The 20,080-nt window shown below is 50.9% G+C and overlaps 1 protein-coding gene across 2 annotated transcripts in view; it reads left to right on the top strand.

Annotated features, from left to right (window-relative positions):
• Positions 1 to 8,610: 8,610 nt before the first annotated feature.
• ncmap (non-compact myelin associated protein) overlaps positions 8,611 to 20,080 on the top strand; it is a 31,491-nt gene continuing 20,021 nt past the window's right edge. For both annotated transcript variants that reach the window (XM_030117406.1, XM_030117405.1), the window contains exon 1: positions 8,611 to 8,874. The gene's annotated coding sequence lies outside the window, so the exon portion shown is untranslated. The remainder of the gene's footprint in view (positions 8,875 to 20,080) is intronic.

The raw sequence follows: 20,080 nt of genomic DNA on the forward strand, positions 1-20,080 counted from the left end.
AAATCCCCTCTATGGGCTCCGACCAGACTGAGCCCAGCTCCAGAATCCAAACTGGATAAGGAGTGGGCGGGGCTGGTTTAAGAGGCTACAGTGGACCAGCACATTTTAATAATTAGACTGAGCCCCCTGGTGGGCCTCTCTGGTACTGTTCTGAACTGGTTCAGTTCTTTTCTCACAGATCCATGTTTTTATGCACATCGTGCCAGACCACCTCGGGAAGTGGTCCAAGTGAAGACGTATCACTCGACACTTACTTTCGGATAAACTAGGATCCATTTTAATGCCAGGTGAAAACCAGGCCAGAGTTTGTTCAACATGTGGTTCTAGTCCCAACAAACAGACCAATATGTACACATTCTAGACTTGATCCTGCTGCTTCAGAGTGTGAGTTTAGGATGACGAGCTGCACCGTCCGTCTCCGCTTATCAAATCTGGTGAAGCAGACTGCAGAGTCCAGACTCAGTCCGGAACCTCCAGAACCTGCAGAGTCCAGACTCAGTCCGGAACCTGCAGAGTCCAGAACCTGCAGAGTCCAGAATCTGCAGAGTCCAGACTCAGTCCGGAACCTGCAGAGTCCAGAACCTGCAGAGTCCAGAATCTGCAGAGTCCAGACTCAGTCCGGAACCTGCAGAGTCCAGAACCTGCAGAGTCCAGAACCTGCAGAGTCCAGACTCAGTCCGGAACCTGCCAGACTCTGGTCAGAGTGTTTAGTATCACCTGAGAGTCGTCACAGATCCAGCATTTCCTTAGCTCCCTCCAGCGGGCCTGGCTTTTCAAACAGCTCAGCTGAGATCACTTATGCTGAAGAAGATGAAGGTCACAGACAACTTCCCACAATGCAGCGGTGCTGTTTTTAAAAAGTGTGAAACTGGATAACTTATGTAACGGTCTGAACACCTGAGCAGCTCTTCCAGCCCGAGGCCGGGACGGAACAAAGCCGTCCGCTCAGGTGAAGCCGAGCTGCACTTTCTCACAGCAGCAAACACTGGCTGTCTTTATGGTCCAGGGCTCCGCCCAGCCCCCACCCCGCCCCCAGCCGGCCCCCAGCCCGGCCCCCACCCGGCCCCCACCCCGCCCCCAGCCGGCCCCCAGCCGGCCCCCACCCGGCCCCCACCCCGCCCCCACCCGGCCCCCGCGGGGCCACTGAGCCTCATCACTCAGAGAAACACTGGCAGACTGGGACAGCAGAGGGACAAGCGTCTTATCTTCCAGTGAAAACGAAGCGTGTTCGCCGCACAGCCCAGCTGGGAGGACCTGCCGTAGACGGCACTCTGAGAGAGAGACGACTTCACCTGTATAAACACCCCCAGTCTGCCTGATTCATTTTCAACTATATGCTTTACAAGCAAGAGAGAGAGATTATCCACCCACATAAACTTATAGAGTATAAAACTTACTAACATTTATCGAAACTGCAGATGGAATTGACTCATAAAATTCAATAAATAAATGAAATAGAAATTCAAAGTGTATCACTATTTCAGCCTCCATGACTGTGGTTACACGGTGCTTTGACTTGGAACTGGTTTATTCCGAAGTCCATCCACTTGTTTCATTAAATCCAAATCTTCTAAAACTGCCGTTAAATAAATCTCTGTATGAGTGCAACCGCGGGCTGCGGCCGCCATCTTGGAATATTGCGTCATCACAGTGGAGCATGCATAGAACCACCAGAATAAATTTACATATAATTCCACTTCCAGAGAAGAAAAAATTGTATTCGCAAACTTTTTTAAACTGTGTATTCGGATTTAAACTTAATTCCAAAGCTTTCTGGTGCCTCCATGGTCATTCTACAGCAGAATTAGGCTTTATTTGGATTTAAACAGGGTTCCCTCTGATCCTCCCTGTCAATAACTGATGAGGACTCAAACCCTGGCAGCAGACTGGGGATCCACCAATCATCGGCGCAGATATTCACCTTTGTGATGCATATTGGCATCTGCTTTTTGTTAATCCGCCACTGATAAGAGATCACCATGGAACTGGGTTCGTTTGGCTCGGATGCAGCTGTATGTCTCTGCTGGGATCCCCCTGGTGGCCCACACTGGCGCAGTGCTGTGGACCCCATGAACCAGGACTGGAGGAGCCAGGCCATGTGGCCGGCCGGCCTCTGGCGTCTCAACGAGGGCCGACCCAGTGTTTGCCTGTTTTGGTGTGTTTCCACCTCCCCTACTCCAGTCTGCTCCATCGGCTGTGCTGCACTCGACTCGACCCGACTCGGTTTGGTTGCGTCTCCACCGGCCTTGTTTGTCTCAGTGGAACCGTTCTCAGTGGGCGGGGCAATCAGACGGTAAGCATTCCGCTGCTCAGTGGACGTAAGCAAGCTAACCGAAGGACACGACCGTCATGTTTCTTTCTGCAGTTTTGTTGCTTTCCGTTGCAAGAAGAGAGTCATAAAATGTTACAAACAGTGAGAAATAAAGTGAAATAAAAGTAGGGAAGAGTCTGGAGGCCCTGCAGCAAAATCAAGCCGAAGATGAGACGTTCAGAGCTGAGGAGACGATGGCTCCGGGTGAGTTACCACTCTAACTGCAGTTATTAAGACACGTTTGTGCTTTAAATTGTTTTATTTGCGTCACTCTAATGATCAGGTCGCGATACGAGAAGAGTCATTCAAGCAGTACAGTCAGTGATTAGCATTAGCTTCAGTAATTAAAGACCATTCCTGTTCTGTCCTGTTGTCAGCAGCTCAGAGGAGTTTTAAATGTTGAGATCAAATTTCAGATCATCGGTTGAAAATCCATTTAGTGCACACAACAAAACCAGGAAAAGTAATAAGAATTTAACAATTAAATTAATAGCTGTTCTTCAATGATTAGCATTTCTGTTACGTAAGAGGATCCAGGTTCTCAACACCATTCCTTACATCAGCTAGTCCTTAAAGCCAGGTTTACACTTGCATGACTTTTTGCCACGATGTTGTCGTGGCAAGGCGTGCCAATCTGGAGTCACGAACCGGCAGACTCCCGCACTGTTCACCACTAGTTCACGCACAGTTCATGACCAGTTCACGGACAGTTGGCGCACAGTTCACGGACAGTTCACGAATGCGCCCGTCAGTTTCGCGAACTGACACGACGCATTCACAGCAAATTCACGCATAGTTTGCGCATAGTTTACGAGCTTCCCGCACCGGCACGACGTGGTTGCACGCGCGTCATATACGAGTAAAAAGGGGGCTTCCCCAACCCCGGGTCATTTTTGGATTTGCTGTGGAACAGACACCATGCTGACTGCCAGAGACTCCATCACTGCAGAGAAGAGAAGATCCTGAACCTGCAGCTGCTCTGAAAAGGCAGAAAAGGCGCTGCCTGGGGCCCCGAGCTGAAGGGGGCCCCGACGGACGGCTGACATCAGTCAGTTTCAATGACAAATTAAAGGCGCCACAGCAACAGCAACAGTGGGTCGAAAATCCCCCGCATGGGGCCCTTTTCCGGGTCCTCGCCGGTGGCCACGACTGGCACACATCCTCCCGCATCGTCCCGAAGTGTTCACAAGGAGTTCACGGACAGTTGGCGCATAGTTCTCGGCCCGTTCGCGATATTTTGTCGTGACCAAAATTTTGAACATTTCAAAATTCTCGTCCCGACATGGCACGCAGTCCCGACGGGTTTACGCACACTTCACGCCACTTTACGAGTAGTTTGCGACCGTTTGCGACTCGATTCGTGGCAATGCGTGCCACAGAATCGTGCAAGTGTAAACCTGGCTTAAGCTACCCAGCTGGCATTTGACCGACCTTAAACGTTGAAATTTCGTTGAAATAATGTCAGTGGAAGAAAAACGTTACTTCAACGTCAAAACAACGTTGACACCAGTGGCAGCTGCTGGTCTTCCAAAGAGGGGAAGCTCACTTTCAGCATACATTGTAATATGTGTCTGTTTTTGTATGTAAATTCTATTAGCTTCCATGCCTTTGTTGCCCTGTCAAAGTTAGACTTTGACCCAGACCCAGAGCCCACTGTGACCAGACAACACATCCCTGAGATGGTTTCATCAGAGGCGTGGCCAGCAGGATATTTTACTGGTGACAGCACTTCAGTCGGGAGCTCACCTGGTCAGACCAGGACGGCTGAAGAGACCTGTTACTTTTCCCCTCCTTTTGGCACCAGCTCAGTCTTTGGAGTTGATCTGTTATGCAGTTTAACACCAATTTTCTCTTCATAAGGAAGACTATCAAATGACTTCGCCAAAATCCGGTCCACAACATTCACCCTGTCTGCCGCTGTGTGCAGCTGGCGAGCAGCTGGAGCTGCTGGAGGCTGGAGCTGTGTGACGCCTGAGAGTGAGAGTGAGAGACGGGGAGAAGCTCCAGCTGCTGGTTGGTGACAGAAACCGCAGAGTGACCTAAACCAGTCTCCAAACACAACGCCAGTCGTTTTTCACAAACACAAAGTCTCTGAGGATCAGTGAAGCCTCCGGATCAACTCAGAACAACAGAGTGAAAAACTTCAGAAGCACTTTGGTGCATTTTTTTTACTTCAAGATCACTGATTTGCTCATTTCACTGTCAGTCAAGCTTCAGACAGATCATCCAATCAGCACGCAGAAGCCCAGCGTCCAGGCCAGCCCACTGCCCCATAGACCCCTGACTGTTGAGATAACAGCATCTCCAGAAGACTGCATGCAGCGAGCACACTCCACCAGCCTCCACCAGCCTCCACCAGCCTCCACCTCGCCTCCACCAGCCTCCACCAGCCTCCACCCTCCAGCCTCCACCAGCCTCCACCCTCCAGCCTCCACCAGCCTCCACCCTCCAGCCTCCACCAGCCTCCAGCTTCCACCCAGCCTCCACCAGCCTCCACCTAGCCTCCAGCCTCCACCCAGCCTCCACCAGCCTCCACCAGCCTCCAGCCTCCACCCAGCCTCCACCAGCCTCCACCTAGCCTCCAGCCTCCACCCAGCCTCCACCAGCCTCCACCAGCCTCCAGCCTCCACCCAGCCTCCACCTCGCCTCCACCCAGCCTCCAGCTTCCACCCAGCCTCCACCCAGCCTCCACCCAGCCTCCAGCTTCCACCCAGCCTCCACCTCGCCTCCACCCAGCCTCCAGCCTCCATCCAGCCTCCACCCAGCCTCCAGCCTCCACCCAGCCTCCACCCAGCCTCCACCTCGCCTCCACCTAGCCTCCAGCCTCCACCCAGCCTCCAGCCTCCAGCCTCCACCAGCCTCCACCCAGCCTCCACCCAGCCTCCAGCTTCCACCCAGCCTCCACCCAGCCTCCACCCAGCCTCCAGCTTCCACCCAGCCTCCACCTCGCCTCCACCCAGCCTCCAGCCTCCATCCAGCCTCCACCCAGCCTCCAGCCTCCACCCAGCCTCCACCCAGCCTCCACCTCGCCTCCACCCAGCCTCCACCCAGCCTCCACCTCGCATCCACCCAGCCTCCAGCCTCCACCCAGCCTCCACCCAGCCTCCAGCCTCCACCCAGCCTCCACCCAGCCTCCAGCCTCCACCCAGCCTCCACCCAGCCTCCAGCCTCCACCCAGCCTCCACCCAGCCTCCACCCAGCCTCCAGCCTCCATCCAGCCTCCACCCAGCCTCCAGCCTCCACCCAGCCTCCACCCAGCCTCCACCTAGCCTCCAGCCTCCACCCAGCCTCCAGCCTCCAGCCTCCACCAGCCTCCACCCAGCCTCCACCCAGCCTCCAGCTTCCACCAGCCTCCAGCCTCCAGCCTCCAGCCTCCACCAGCCTCCACCCAGCCTCCAGCCTCCACCCAGCCTCCATCCAGCCTCCACCCAGCCTCCAGCCTCCACCCAGCCTCCACCCAGCCTCCACCTCGCCTCCACCCAGCCTCCACCTCGCCTCCACCCAGCCTCCAGCCTCCACCCAGCCTCCACCCAGCCTCCAGCCTCCACCCAGCCTCCACCCAGCCTCCACCTCGCCTCCACCCAGCCTCCAGCCTCCACCCAGCCTCCACCCAGCCTCCACCTCGCCTCCACCCAGCCTCCAGCTTCCACCCAGCCTCCACCCAGCCTCCAGCTTCCACCTCGGCTCCACCCAGCCTCCAGCTTCCACCCAGCCTCCACCCAGCCTCCAGCTTCCACCCAGCCTCCACCCAGCCTCCACCTAGCCTCCACCCAGCCTCCAGCCTCCACCAGCCTCCACCCAGCCTCCAGCCTCCACCCAGCCTCCAGCCTCCAGCCTCCACCTAGCCTCCACCCAGCCTCCAGCCTCCACCAGCCTCCACCCAGCCTCCAGCCTCCAGCCTCCACCAGCCTCCACCCAGCCTCCAGCCTCCAGCCTCCACCCAGCCTCCAGCCTCCACCCAGCCTCCAGCCTCCAGCCTCCACCAGCCTCCACCCAGCCTCCAGCCTCCAGCCTCCAGCCTCCAGCCAGCCTCCAGCCTCCACCCAGCCTCCAGCCTCCACCCAGCCTCCACCCAGCCTCCAGCCTCCAGCCTCCAGCCTCCAGCCAGCCTCCAGCCTCCACCCAGCCTCCAGCCTCCACCAGCCTCCACCCAGCCTCCAGCCTCCACCAGCTTCCACCCAGCCTCCAGCCTCCACCCAGCCTCCAGCCTCCAGCCTCCACCAGCTTCCACCCAGCCTCCAGCCTCCACCCAGCCTCCAGCCTCCAGCCTCCACCAGCCTCCACCCAGCCTCCAGCCTCCACCCAGCCTCCAGCCTCCACCCAGCCTCCAGCCTCCAGCCTCCACCTAGCCTCCACCCAGCCTCCAGCTTCCACCCAGCCTCCACCCAGCCTCCACCTAGCCTCCACCCAGCCTCCAGCCTCCACCAGCCTCCACCCAGCCTCCAGCCTCCAGCCTCCACCAGCCTCCACCCAGCCTCCAGCCTCCAGCCTCCACCCAGCCTCCAGCCTCCACCCAGCCTCCAGCCTCCAGCCTCCACCAGCCTCCACCCAGCCTCCAGCCTCCAGCCTCCAGCCTCCAGCCAGCCTCCAGCCTCCACCCAGCCTCCAGCCTCCACCCAGCCTCCACCCAGCCTCCAGCCTCCACCAGCCTCCACCCAGCCTCCAGCCTCCACCAGCTTCCACCCAGCCTCCAGCCTCCACCCAGCCTCCAGCCTCCAGCCTCCACCAGCTTCCACCCAGCCTCCAGCCTCCACCCAGCCTCCAGCCTCCAGCCTCCACCAGCTTCCACCCAGCCTCCAGCCTCCACCAGCCTCCACCCAGCCTCCAGCCTCCACCCAGCCTCCAGCCTCCACCAGCCTCCACCCAGCCTCCAGCCTCCAGCCTCCACCAGCCTCCACCCAGCCTCCAGCCTCCAGCCTCCACCCAGCCTCCAGCCTCCACCCAGCCTCCAGCCTCCAGCCTCCACCAGCCTCCACCCAGCCTCCAGCCTCCAGCCTCCACCAGCCTCCACCCAGCCTCCAGCCTCCAGCCTCCAGCCAGCCTCCAGCCTCCACCCAGCCTCCAGCCTCCACCCAGCCTCCACCCAGCCTCCAGCCTCCAGCCTCCACCAGCCTCCACCCAGCCTCCAGCCTCCAGCCTCCAGCCTCCACCAGCCTCCACCCAGCCTCCAGCCTCCACCAGCCTCCACCCAGCCTCCAGCCTCCAGCCTCCAGCCAGCCTCCAGCCTCCACCAGCCTCCACCCAGCCTCCAGCCTCCACCAGCCTCCACCCAGCCTCCAGCCTCCACCTAGCCTCCACCCAGCCTCCAGCCTCCAGCCTCCAGCCAGCCTCCAGCCTCCACCAGCCTCCACCCAGCCTCCAGCCTCCACCAGCCTCCAGCCTCCACCAGCCTCCACCCAGCCTCCAGCCTCCACCCAGCCTCCAGCCTCCAGCCTCCACCAGCCTCCACCCAGCCTCCAGCCTCCAGCCTCCACCAGCCTCCACCCAGCCTCCAGCCTCCAGCCTCCAGCCAGCCTCCAGCCTCCACCCAGCCTCCACCCTCCACCCAGCCTCCACCCAGCCTCCAGCCTCCAGCCTCCACCAGCCTCCACCCAGCCTCCAGCCTCCAGCCTCCAGCCTCCACCAGCCTCCACCCAGCCTCCAGCCTCCACCAGCCTCCACCCAGCCTCCAGCCTCCATCTAGCCTCCACCCAGCCTCCACCAGCCTCCACCCAGCCTCCAGCCTCCAGCCTCCAGCCAGCCTCCAGCCTCCACCCAGCCTCCAGCCTCCAGCCTCCACCAGCCTCCACCCAGCCTCCAGCCTCCAGCCTCCACCAGCCTCCAGCCTCCAGCCTCCACCAGCCTCCACCCAGCCTCCAGCCTCCACCAGCCTCCACCCAGCCTCCAGCCTCCAGCCTCCAGCCTCCACCAGCCTCCAGCCTCCAGCCTCCACCCAGCCTCCAGCCTCCACCAGCCTCCACCCAGCCTCCAGCCTCCAGCCTCCAGCCTCCAACAAAGACACCTCTCCTTGCTCACCCCTGTGCTGATACAGGCAGAAGTTCTCCACTTTCCCTGCAGGGGGGGCTGTTCTCAACCCCAGGCGTGACACTTTGGCCTACATGCCTCCTCACAATAGTTACTTTTGAGACCTGGTTCAGGTGTGTGCAGGTACGCCTGCTGGACAAAGAGCGGTGTGGAAACTCCGGCATGTTCCAGAAACAGGACGACACGCCTCACCGGCTGGACAGACCTGAAAAACCAGCCGGCCCACATTACTCCACACACACACACACACACACACACACACACACACACACACACACACACACACACACACACACACACACACACACACACGCTGTGGCGCCTCTACTCCCTTTTTGGACCTGCTGTCCAAAGCTCGGTGCTGTTGGACATTTTTGTTCACGGGCAGAGTTTTTCACACGCTGGTGTGTGTGAACAGATCCTGGTTGTGTGTCTCCCCGGTGGATTTGTCCTCCTCAGTGGGCTGAGGAAGGAGGATTCACACCAGTCAGGTTCCCACCTGGACCCCCAGGAGCTGGAACCAGACCGCAGCCGACTTTGTAAGTGACATTAACCACCGTTTTTATTGATAGAGAGAGAGAGAGAGAGAGAGAGAGAGAGAGAGAGAGAGAGAGAGTGTGTGTGTGTGTGTGTGTGTGTGTCAGCATGGCCAGACGGCAGGTGAGCTCCAGGTGAAAGCCCGTCGCTCACCCTCCTCAGGACAGGTTTGTGGAGGAGTTCCTGCTGGATCAGGTCTGGCTCCATGTCGGCTGTGTGAGGCTGAGCGATGGGACAGGAACATTTACCACCTCCTCTGTGGGAAGCTTCAGACTACTCTGAGTGGTTTCACGGTTTGTCACTGACCGGAAACACCTGAGAACGTCTCTCTTGAATAGCTCCTCTGGAACGCTGCTGTTGTTCAGAGTTATGTGTTTTCGCGGCTCTCCTGTGTTTTTCTGTTTACTTCTGATAATCATTGTTTTGAAAAAAAAAAACTGTTTCTCAAACTATTCTTCAGAAGCAAATGACACTTTAGCTAATTAGAAAGGTGTAGCGTCCCACTCAATGGCAGCAGGTGAGAGCTGACTCCAAATCATGGTTTTTAAAACCAAACTCACCCAACTCAGTATTTTTTTAAATCTCCATTAGAAGGCATTGCATCTTTCAGTTTAAAACAAGCCTGCTACTTTCTGGATTTTGCAGGTTTCCATACTGTCAAGGCAGACCTCATGTCGCCCTTTCACACCTGTACTGAGGACTTAAAAAGAAACACAATTGCAACATGAACAATTTCAAACATTTATTTACATGTACACTTATATGGACTCAATCTGGAGCCATAACATTTGGTTATGTGAAAATAATAAGCCAATTAGCACAAAAAAATGAATTATTAAAAAAAATTATAATAATAAATGTTCCTATAATATTCCTTATGCCTTGTGTAACCCGTATAAATATGTAGTGAAACACTGTAAAGTACAAATTAAATAAAAAGCACAAATTCATTTGTTTCATAAACGTCAAGTTCATGGTAAAGTGTTTAATAAATATATTTACAAGGTTAAAAAATTTATGTTGTTAAATAATATTTCATTTATATTGTAGTATCTGTGAAATGTGTTTTGTCCGATTTTGAAACGGTCAGTGAAGGCACCACAGGGCAAAACAGGAAGAGTCCCGTTCAGCCTGCACGAGGGACAGCTGCAGTACGGTGGATGTGCTAGCTTACTTTTTGGACAATTGTGGGATGAAGTGGGCTTTTGCTAAGGCTGGACAAGGCCGCTTTTGAGACGGATGGACTAAGGTGGAAGAACCCCGTGTAGTTTCAGCACGAAGCTGCAGGACGGTGTTTGGCTGCTTTAGGACATGCTAGTTAGCACGGAGGCTTACTAACACAGTTAAGCTAATCTGAAGAGACCGTGAGCTACCGTTTTCGCCGACTTGGTGGGACCAGGGAGTTTGTGGAGGATCGTTGCCGGCTAGACAACGAGACGGAGGACCGTGAGGACCATTGCCATTGTGACTGCTGTTTCCTGAACCCGGATGTGCCTGACGGAGGACCTGGAGAGTCATCATCATCGTGCTGTGCTGTTTCGTGAGCCTGGATTTGCCCCTTTCTCAGCCTAATCTTTTGGATACGCTTTCACAAGGTACTGTAATTAATTTTGTTTTAGCTCTCTGAGTGAAGCGACCTCTTCGTGGTTTTTGGTCTCAACGCCCACGAGCATCGTCACAGGCCTGCATCGTAGGTTATTTGTGCCGGCTTAGAACTTGTTTATAGGCCAGTATTTGCCCTTGCATTTGAACTGCCTGGAGTGGGGGGATTCATCTGTTTGGGGAAGCTGTTTACTGTGCTTATTGTGAACTAAACTACTAAGTGTTTTATTTATTTTATATTATTTTTCCGAATTTTCTAATTAAATTTGTTATTCATTGTTCACTTTACCTTGTGTTTGACGTTACTTCTTGTTAATTGATTAGTGGGGTCAATATTAGTATTTAGTGCCAATTTTAAACCTACTGTTTAGATCCAATTCATTTGAGAGAAAATAAAGCTGAAATATTTGAAAGTACGTGTGTACGCTGAAAACGAACCCAAAGCCCGCTCAATTAATTCTGTGAGTAAACAAGGGCTACATAAAATGGAGGCACCGCTGGGATGAATTGGGTCCACTAGGTGGCGCTATACTAAATCTTAAAGTTGATTTAAAGTAACCAACTTTTCAGTTTTGATCAATTTGACTCCAAAACATGATGGCAGACCGCATCGAGCTTGCTGCAGAGCTGAAGAGGTGGTGTCGGGGCGAAGGCTTGGAGGAAGCTAAAGCTCTTATGGTTCTGGTACCCGAAGATGTGGAAGTAGCAGACATAGAGGAGACATTACAGACAATAAAATGTCTGGGACGAGTTCGTGTCAGAGGTCGCCTGTTTCACACTTCTCTGAGCCGCCTTATGGTGCTTTGTGAATGCAAAGAAGATGTGCCTAAAGACAATGCACCCAAAGAAGTGCTCAATCTGAATAGTGGGGAGAGTTGGCAGATCATCACACTCAGTGAACCTATAACTACTGATGATTTTACTATGAAGTTGAGAACGCTTTTGAATGCTGAGGGCAAAACTTTGGAAGATTTACAAGGCTTGCTTCCCACAACTCGCCCACCTCAGAGTTCTCATCCTCCTGCTAACTCCACTGAGTCTATCTTGCTAGCAGTTGGCGATTTATTGGAGAAAATGCATAAACCACAAACTGAAGGTGGTTATCGGCGTTTGAGACTGTTCTCAGGGAACTTGCCTGTCCCTCCCAATGAAGAAACATTTGAGCACTGGCTTGAACAGGCATGGCTTATGGTAGAGGAAAGTGACTGTTCTGATAAAGAGAAAAGGCGTCGGCTGATGGAAAGTTTGAAGGGGCCCGCCCTGGAGATGGCTAAGTCTGTCCGTGATTCAGATTCTGAGGCCAGTCCCGCTGAGTACTTGGAGGCATTGGAAAGTGCATTTGGCAGTGCTGAATCTGGAGATGATCTTTATTTCGCCTTCCGGCTAATGCAACAACAGCCAAGCGAAAAACTGTCTGATTTTCTAAGGCGACTGGAGAGAGCTCTCACTAAAGTCATTCAAAGAGGAGGTTTTCCAGCTTCGGGGAAGGATAAAGCTCGTCTAGAACAACTCTTGAGAGGGGCTGTCGCTTCTGACCTCATGTTAATCCAGCTGCGCCTGAGAGAGAGAAAATCTTCACCTCCAACATTCCTCCAACTCTTAAGTGAAATCCGCACAGAGGAGGAGTATGAGGCTTCAAGACGAAAACTCAATACGTCAGTCCACCAAGTACAGACAAAACAGTCAGGAGCGGATCAAGCAGAAATACAAAATCTGAAGGCTGAAGTTAAAGAGCTCAAGCTCAAACTAGCATCATGCATGCCTAAGCCCGCTGGTACCAATGAGAAAAGTTTACCGCCAGTGTCCACAATGCAGTCTAGTGAACACAGTGACACACAAGAACTTGCCGCCCTAAAGAAACAAGTAAAGAGGCTTCATCAAAAAGTAGCTCAAAGAGATAATACTGCAGAACATTCCGCAAAACCAGCTACTGTAACAGCAGTGGGGGCCACACCAAAAACAAAGTCTCCCAATCGAGACAGACAGTCAGTGGATGAACAATTCTGTTATCGCTGTGGTGAGAAAGGACATTTTGTGGCAAAATGTCGCAATCCAGAGAATCAGAGCAAAGTTATTAGAAAGCTCATTCAAACAGTCAAGATAATGAAAGAAAGTCCAAGTACCCCAACAAGCTCCGCCACTGACAACAACTGCAATGTCAAACAAGGTCTTCTGACTTCACCCACCCCAGTTGGAATTCCAGAAGGACTTATAGGGCCACCCAGTATTGTGCCACTAAAAGTGAACGGTCAACCTTGTGATGCCCTATTCGACAGTGGATCACAAGTCACCATAATATTTGAGTCCTGGTACAAAGCCCATCTGCCCTCTGTTCCTGTACATCCAGTCACTGGTCTCGACCTTTGGGGTTTGAGTGAGTCCAATGTCAGTTACCCCTATCGTGGCTATGTTGTGGTCGATGTTGAGTATCCTGCTGAAGTTACTGGTACCTGTCACACTGTACCAGTTCTTGCCCTGATCTGTCCAAGTCCCAAAGAAGAACAGATGCCTGTCATTGTCGGGACTAACACAAGCCATGTCCGCAACTTGGTGCAAGAATGTAAAAAGGTGGGGCGGGACATAACCAAAACATTGGGCATCCAAGTTCACAGAGACCAGCAACCTATACTCAAAGACTCAACCACTTGGAGCTCTCAAGATGATGAAGTTGGCTGTGTAATATGGCAAGGTCCAAATCCATTGTCCATACCTCCAGGCAAAGACATGCAAATAACCTGTGAAGTTGATTTCAAACAGACTGTTGGCACAGAGATTTTAATGGTTGATTCTTCTCCAGTTACTCCTCTGCCAGGTGATGTCCTACTGCAACCCATGGTAGTGCCTGCGAACGCCGTACAAGTAAACAGTTTCAGAATTCTGGTACAGAATCAATCCGCCAGAGAGACTGTCATTCCAGTGGGGACGGTCGTTGGTCACATGTATCGCACTGAAAGTGTCATTTCTATGCCACTCCAAAAACCAGCAACCTCAGAGTTTGACAGCAACCAGATTAACTTTGGCGACTCACCTGTGCCCAGAGAATGGAAAGAACGACTCAGGCAAAAACTGGCTCGACGCTCCCATGTCTTCTCAGTCAATGAGTGGGACGTTGGCCTTGCCAAAGATGTTGAACACACTATTCGTCTCCATGACTCAAGACCTTTTCGACAAAGATCGCGTCGTCTGGCACCGGCAGATATCGAAGATGTCAGGAAACATCTGCAGGAGTTGCTCTGTGCCGGCATCATTAAAGAGTCCCGAAGTCCCTATGCCTCACCGATTGTTATAGTTCGAAAGAAAAACGGAACAATACGGATGTGCATAGACTACAGGCTTCTGAACAGCAGAACTGTGCCCGATCAGTACACAACTCCCTGCATTGATGAAGCACTCGATTCTCTGTCTGGAAGCAAATGGTTCACTGTGCTCGACTTGCGTAGTGGATATTATCAGATTCCCATGGCAGAAGAAGACAAAGAGAAGACGGCATTCATCTGCCCGCTCGGCTTCTTCCAATTCGAAAGAATGCCGCAGGGAATAACAGGAGCGCCCGCGACTTTCCAGCGATTAATGGAGAAGACAGTCGGAGATATGAATCTCCTCCAAGTCCTGGTCTACTTGGACGACCTGATTGTCTTCGGAAAGTCGCTGGAGGAGCATGAAGAGAGACTCCTAAAAGTCCTGGATCGTCTTGGAGAAGCAGGACTAAAAATCTCTCTGGACAAATGTCAATTTTGTCAGCCGCAGGTTAAATACCTGGGACATATTGTGTCTGCGCAGGGTGTCTCTCCCGATCCCCAGAAGACTGAGGCAGTTACCACTTGGCCTCAGCCCCATGACCTAAAGTCTCTGAGATCGTTTTTAGGCTTCTGCGGGTACTATCGGAGATTTATTGCCAACTACGCTGCAATCGTGAGACCCCTTACTGAACTAACAAAAGGCTATGCTCCAACACAAAAGAGTCGAAAGAAAAGCGCAGATCCTGACAAGACATATCTGAAAGATTCAGAGCCCTTTGGAGAGAGATGGGATGATGCATGCACTAAAGCCTTCCATCAGATCATCCACTGTTTAACCCATGCACCAGTACTAGCCTTCGCAGATCCTACCAAACCCTACGAACTTCATGTGGACGCTAGTTTTAAAGGGCTTGGGGCAGTTCTCTACCAGTCACATAATGAGGACTTAAAGCCAGTTGCCTTTGCTAGCAGGAAGCTAAGCCCATCTGAGAAAAGGTACCCAATACACCAGCTTGAGTTTCTGTCTTTAAAATGGGCTGTGGTAGATCGCTTCCATGACTATCTGTATGGTGCTCGTTTTACAGTACGTACTGACAACAACCCTTTGACATACGTGCTGTCAACTGCAAAGCTCAACGCAGTGGGGCACAGATGGTTAGCGTCGTTGTCCCTGTATGACTTCGATGTTCATTACAGACCTGGCAAACATAACATTGATGCAGACATCCTCTCCAGAAACTTTGAAGACACTGAATGGGAAACAGTCCCTGAAGTGGCTGTTAAGTCAATCTGCAAAAGAATTCAAGTGTCTGAAACACCAGATTGTCAAATGAGATGTGTTGATCAAACTGGAGCTTCACCGGAATGCATCCCAGACATCTATGCATTTCCACTAACAATGGAGTTACAGTCCTTAGAACATGTCTCAAAAGCTGATCTCGCTCAAGCACAGAGAGAGGACCCTGTCATTGGTCCCGCCATCAAAGCTGTCCAACAGAACCATTGGTCAGATGCAAATCCTGAGCTATCTTTGATAAAAAGAGAGAAAGACAAACTGACCCTGCTGAGAGACAATCTGCTCTATCGCATCACCAAACGTCAATCAGGTGATGAAGTCACTCAGTTAGTCCTGCCAAAGCTATATCATGGTGTTGTGTTACGGTCTGTGCACAACGACTCAGGACACCTCGGCACAGAGAGAACCCTGGATTTACTCCGTAAGAGGTTCTACTGGCCAAAAATGTCACAAGACATTGAGCAGCACATCAAAAGCTGTGGTGAATGCATAACGCGTAAGACTCCTGCCCAACGAGCAGCGCCGCTTCACCAGATCTCCAGCAGTGGTCCCATGGAACTCATTTGCATCGATTTTCTCTCAATGGAGACTGATTCCAGAGGCATGAGCAATGTTTTAGTGGTCACTGATCATTTTACCCGCTATGCTCAAGCGTTTCCCACCAAGAATCAGACATCTCAAACAGTGGCCAAGACACTAGTTGAAAAGTTCTTCGTCCATTACGGTCTTCCTGCTCGTATTCATTCCGACCAGGGACGAGATTTCGAAAGTCGACTGATCAAAGACTTGTTGAAAATAATGGGGATAAGGAAGTCGAGGACTACCCCTTATCATCCGCAAGGAGACCCACAACCAGAGAGATTCAATCGAACATTACTTTCAATGTTGGGTACTCTAAGCACAGAAAAGAAACGTCAGTGGAGTCAGCAAGTCCCATATTTAGTCCATGCTTATAACAGCACGAAATGTGACGCAACTGGTTATTCACCATATTTTCTGATGTTTGGTCGTGAAGCCAGGCTGCCCGTGGACCTATGCTTTGAGACAACACCAGACAAAGCTGTGGGTAGTCACTCCCGCTATGTGTCAAAGCTCAAAGAAGATCTCCACCAAGCATACAAATTGGCATCTGAGACAGCGGACAAAGTTCATCAAAAGAACAAAACTGCCTATGACAAGAGAGTTAGTTTCCAGTCTTTGGAAGTTGGAGACAGAGTCTTACTAAAGAACTGGGGGCTAAAAGGAAAACACAAACTTCAAACAAGATGGAATCCCATACCTTACCAAGTTGTTGGGAAAATGCCAAATCTTCCAGTTTATCAACTGAGGAAAGAGAGTGGAAGTGGTGGTCTCAAAACTATCCACAGGGATCACATTCTCCCTATTGGCCAGCATGTGCAATTGCCTGTCTCTGAAGAAGATAAAGACTGTCCTTTCAAGCAGAAAGTAAAAACTAAGAAACCAAAGCAGTCAACAGTTGTTGCTGAACCCGAACTGTCACAAGATTCTGACTCATCATCTGAGTACGAGTACTATGAGCCCCAAAGACGCTACTCTACTCGTGAAAGAGTGAGAGAGGAGTTAAGTCATGCTCTCAGATCTCAAGAAGCATTACAAGAGAGTGTTGACGATAATCAGGAAAATGACAGTGACAGTGATAATTCAGACAATAACAGTGACAATGAGGAAACACAAATGGAAGATAGAGAATCATCTCAAGAAAGTGAAACTGAGACAAACCCCGTGGTGGTTGCACAAGAAGTGTCAGGTCGTGATCAAGAAGAAAATGAAGATTCTGCCCCAGAACAAGAACCGGATCCGAGAGCTTCACGGTCTGCCACAACCCCAAAACCACGAACACCTCGTAAACCCTTGGCCGAAACTCCTAAGCTGAGATCTAAGAGACAGGTTAAGCCTGTGGTTCGGTTAACTTACGATGAGCCGGGTAAAGCTAAAGATCAGCCTATTACTATCATTCATCGAGGTGTTGTAATTACCATTGGCAAAGACTAAAACTATGTGTTAAGGGTCATACTTCTTCCCAAGTTAATTTAGTTTCTTGGTAGTCTGTTGGGGACACCAGACATTTAGTGGGGGGAGGGTGTAACCCGTATAAATATGTAGTGAAACACTGTAAAGTACAAATTAAATAAAAAGCACAAATTCATTTGTTTCATAAACGTCAAGTTCATGGTAAAGTGTTTAATAAATATATTTACAAGGTTAAAAAATTTATGTTGTTAAATAATATTTCATTTATATTGTAGTATCTGTGAAATGTGTTTTGTCCGATTTTGAAACGGTCAGTGAAGGCACCACAGGGCAAAACAGGAAGAGTCCCGTTCAGCCTGCACGAGGGACAGCTGCAGTACGGTGGATGTGCTAGCTTACTTTTTGGACAATTGTGGGATGAAGTGGGCTTTTGCTAAGGCTGGACAAGGCCGCTTTTGAGACGGATGGACTAAGGTGGAAGAACCCCGTGTAGTTTCAGCACGAAGCTGCAGGACGGTGTTTGGCTGCTTTAGGACATGCTAGTTAGCACGGAGGCTTACTAACACAGTTAAGCTAATCTGAAGAGACCGTGAGCTACCGTTTTCGCCGACTTGGTGGGACCAGGGAGTTTGTGGAGGATCGTTGCCGGCTAGACAACGAGACGGAGGACCGTGAGGACCATTGCCATTGTGACTGCTGTTTCCTGAACCCGGATGTGCCTGACGGAGGACCTGGAGAGTCATCATCATCGTGCTGTGCTGTTTCGTGAGCCTGGATTTGCCCCTTTCTCAGCCTAATCTTTTGGATACGCTTTCACAAGGTACTGTAATTAATTTTGTTTTAGCTCTCTGAGTGAAGCGACCTCTTCGTGGTTTTTGGTCTCAACGCCCACGAGCATCGTCACAGGCCTGCATCGTAGGTTATTTGTGCCGGCTTAGAACTTGTTTATAGGCCAGTATTTGCCCTTGCATTTGAACTGCCTGGAGTGGGGGGATTCATCTGTTTGGGGAAGCTGTTTACTGTGCTTATTGTGAACTAAACTACTAAGTGTTTTATTTATTTTATATTATTTTTCCGAATTTTCTAATTAAATTTGTTATTCATTGTTCACTTTACCTTGTGTTTGACGTTACTTCTTGTTAATTGATTAGTGGGGTCAATATTAGTATTTAGTGCCAATTTTAAACCTACTGTTTAGATCCAATTCATTTGAGAGAAAATAAAGCTGAAATATTTGAAAGTACGTGTGTACGCTGAAAACGAACCCAAAGCCCGCTCAATTAATTCTGTGAGTAAACAAGGGCTACACTTGGAAGGTGATCAGAGGTTAGCTCCCGTTTTATTATATGTTATGGCGTATGGTACTCCAGTTGGGCTCTTGGACAAGGCACTTAACACATACATGTCCACACCTCAGAATGAGCAAAACCATAAATGAAAGAGTCCTACCACGTGGAGCAGGTCGGAGAACAGAGTGTTAAAGCGAACCCCGATTAAAATGTCTATTAGCTCTACAAATGTTGTCGCTGATGTCTACACTTAAAATACGCTGTTAGAAAAGTATAAACATAATGCATAAGTTATAAAATGCCACTCGTTTATAGGATTATTGCTTACATGGTGGCGGCCATGTTTTGGCCGCGCAATGCATTCTGGGAGTGATGACGTCAGGTAGTTGTCTGTTCACCGAGCAAAGCCACAAATTACTCACAAAGTACTTCTCTCGTCAGCTACAACTGAACAAAATGCCACATTGCGTCACTTTTGGATGTAATTTTGAAAACAAGGGAAACAAAGGAAGTGTGGTGAGCATCCACAGCTCTCCTAAGGAGAGAACATTAAGAAAAGAGTGGGAAGATGCCTGTGGGAGAGTTCAGCTCCCCATACCTGTGCTCAGAAATCACGTTAACTGCATAAAATAATAATATTCTAACATTAATTCACAGAACAAGTGTTACTAATTTCAGATTGTTTAATACAATTAAAGGTTAAAAAAATAAGTCATTTAAAAGAGCCGCAGATCTGCTGACGCAGTGAATCAAACCCGCCTCTGACAGAAAGTTGTTGCATCTGAGATTATTCATGAAGAGAGTAAGCAAAGGGCGAATCAAACATGTCTAAAAGACAGTTACATTTACTGTCATTTTTTAAAAAGAAGGAAGGGGAACGCGATGATGACTCAAAACGAGTCCGAATAACACCAGCAAGTGACGCTCAGCTGAAACAGGGAGGAGGAGGAGAATCCGGACATGGCCGTGATGTGGAGTGTTCTGGACTGTTAAATATGGTAAGAACACTGTCTGTTATCAGGCCGCCGTGCCAGATTTTAAATGATAACAGAAGATTTGTGTGTGCTCTCCCGGCCGTGTGCGTGGCCGCTCTCCGGTATGTTATATATTTGCTCCCGCTCCGCAAACCGAAGTATGACCGGACCTACCCCCCCCGCCCGCTCCTCAGATAAAACGCGTCTCCACACGACGCTCCCGGGCTGAATTTCAGCCCCACCCCGGCCCTGCTGGCCGGGGCCCACAAGACGTCCGGGTTTCTGCAGACAGCCTGAAAGTTTGGATGCGCTGTGATACAGGGGAGATCTATGGTAAAGTAGAGAGAGCAACCATCTCCGTTTGTCATTTTTGTGTTAATTATGTTAATCGTGACGATGTAAAGTAAATAAGTACCATGAACAGCGACAGAAAGAAAATTGAGCTCTTTGCAGCAGACGCTCTCTCTCTCGGTCGCCACTGGGAGGCAGCATCCACAAAGGCACCAGCGGCTGTGACCGACTCTCTCTTCCTCTTGATAGCGACCATTTTTATCGTCATCTCCTCTGTTACTTTCATTTTCGTCCTCGCTCTGTATTTGGTTTCGTGTTGGTTCGAATTGAAAGGGTTGAACACTCATGCTTACAAAGCTGTGAGCAGATCACTCCTAAAAACACTGCTGAGAGGTGAAACAACTTTGTGACGTCACTACCCAGAATGCTTTGCAACGTGCACAACAATGGCGGCCTCCGTGCGAAATAAACTTTGTTAAAATATAGTTAACTGAATATATATATTTTTTTAAATTATTCATAGA

This window comes from Salarias fasciatus, chromosome 19 (assembly GCF_902148845.1).
Source record: "Salarias fasciatus chromosome 19, fSalaFa1.1, whole genome shotgun sequence".
NCBI lineage: Eukaryota > Metazoa > Chordata > Actinopteri > Blenniiformes > Blenniidae > Salarias > Salarias fasciatus.